At 36.1% G+C, this 2,269-nt stretch overlaps 1 pseudogene; it reads left to right on the top strand.

The window, feature by feature from the left end:
- Nucleotides 1-654, top strand: part of LOC108969125 — a 2,846-nt pseudogene extending 2,192 nt beyond the window's left edge.
- The last annotated feature ends 1,615 nt before the right edge of the window (nt 655-2,269 follow it).

The raw sequence follows: 2,269 nt of genomic DNA, 5'->3' as shown, positions 1-2,269 counted from the left end.
AGTGTTCCCTCCATAATTTAAGTATGCTCTGGGCATCGGTAACTAGATCACCTTTGGGGGTTCTACAAGAGTATGCTCCGGTCTTGAAACCTTCTGTGAGCCGCCGCATTTTTTCGTAGAATTTTCGAGCATTACCCCTGTCGGCCAGCTTATCAAGCAGTGTGGAAGAATACGTAAACAAAAATATGTCCCTTTTATGAAGACCTTCACGTGATATTTGGACGTCGCATAAGTGTTCAGCCACCAGCGATTTATCAATCAACAGAGTTGGTGTCAGCATTGGACGATACATATATAGAATATATTACCCCATAGATAGACCCCGACACAAGTTCTTCGAGTCCGTTACCCAGTTCGACCGTTATTATGTATCCGCCTGCAGATGAAGTAGTTACTCCGTCCGCTAATTTTGCATGCACATCTACACCAAGAAGAAATATGAAAAGATCTCATAGTAGTTCAAATCCATTTTCATTACTTTTCGAAATCCAAAAAAAGAAGTTGGAACTAGAAACGAAAAAATTGGAATTTGAAAAAGAGAGAGAGGAAAACAATTTTCAATTGCAGAAATTACGGTTGGAGAAAGAAATGGAAGTAGACATGGGAAAAGTTAGATTGGAACACGAACGATTGAAAAGCTTAAATAGCTCATAATTTGCCAAAATGTAATCATCTGTATTCCAATAAAAGATTTTTCCATTTTGCCTTTTTCTTTTTAATACATTTGTTGGTTTGTTTTACTTATAGTGACTTAGTGAATATTAGTAAAGTTGTGTAACAATGCACAACAGAGAATCCATTTGTTAACTTTTCTGATACCATTTACATTTTTAATTTGTAGCCTTAAGCCTTTTAAACTACCAAATCTTTCCTTCAGCATTCCATAACAATGTTCAATTCGAATTCAATATCGACAGAATATTTCTTAACAAAATTCTTTTGGCTGAGTGTTAAATTTCTAGAATTTTCTCTAAATGGCGTATAACAGTACTCGATAACATTGTCAAGATAAGATTGTCCAGTGTTGATATGTCAAACAAGAAAATACTTGATGAAGAGCCCCTTGCCGGAACATAAGGAGACATATTCGTAAGGTTATGATCCGCAAAAGAAAGCGTACTGTAAATTTTTCGTTTTTCTTCGGAACCACGCTCAAAAGTTTGGTTTAAATGCCAAAATATTTCTTTTTTAATTTTTTTAAATGTTCTAATGTGCATATAGAACTTGAATTTATTCCAATAAATAAGCTTTTAATTGTTATTACAAATTCTTTAATTCATTGCTTGCATAACTTAACAATTCATAGATGGTTCACCGTACCGCTTCCCCTTCATTAGTTCGAGCAGTAGGTAATGACTCTAAAACATCGTGCTCGGATTCCTCAAACTCGTAATCGAAACGATCGTCAAGTCGGAGTATAACATTGTGCAACAACGCGCAGCAGATGATCCATTTATTTACTCTATTCATGCCTTTTTCATCCTTGATTTGAAGTCTCAACGTTTTCAAGCTGCCAAACTTTTCCTTCAACATGCTAAAACCATGTTCAATTCTAATAGGACCCTATAAGGACTGAATATTTTGTTAAAGAAAGTTCGCTGACCTTGTGTTAGTTCTCTAGAGTTTTCTCTAAATGGTGTTATAACAGTTCGTGACAATTTATAGGCACTGTCACCTGCGATCCATTCAGCTCCTCCAAAAAACACATCGGCGTCATTCGACAATTCGCAGTTACTAAGAATACGTGGATCATGTACGCTACCTGGATAGCCTAACACTAAATGTCTTATTTAAAGCGAATGGTCACAAACGACTTGAACTTTAACTGAGTATTGATGCTTTCGTGAAAAGTAAGCTTCTGGGTCTTGAGAAGGTTTTTCCACCAAAGGAATTTCAGTACCATCGACGTATCTCACGCAGTTTGGCAATTCACCCCAGGTTTCTGACACGAGCTTTTTACGTTCAATGCTATTTGGCCAAAACAGATACTGATCTTGATGCTTTAACAGTGCTTTAAAAATTCTGGCAGTCAAATTATAATATAAAGAAAAAGATAAACATTAATCTAACAAAGCAATGACAAACACTAACCTGAATGATACCACCATCACTAACTCCAAACAAGCCAGCAATCTTAGACAGAGTAGCGCCTTCACCGTTTGAGCCTAAGCGATATAATACGATTGCTAATTGTGTTTTAAGAGGGAATTGTTTGCAAGAACGTATTTGGTTGAACGACGCATCGTCCTTTATTAAATTTAAAATAAAG

Source organism: Bactrocera latifrons, unplaced genomic scaffold, assembly GCF_001853355.1.
Source record: "Bactrocera latifrons isolate USDA-ARS-PBARC rearing strain unplaced genomic scaffold, ASM185335v1 scaffold_240, whole genome shotgun sequence".
NCBI classification, from domain to species: domain Eukaryota; kingdom Metazoa; phylum Arthropoda; class Insecta; order Diptera; family Tephritidae; genus Bactrocera; species Bactrocera latifrons.
Note: the sequence above shows the minus strand (reverse complement) of the source record. Positions and strands in the feature narration are given on the sequence as shown.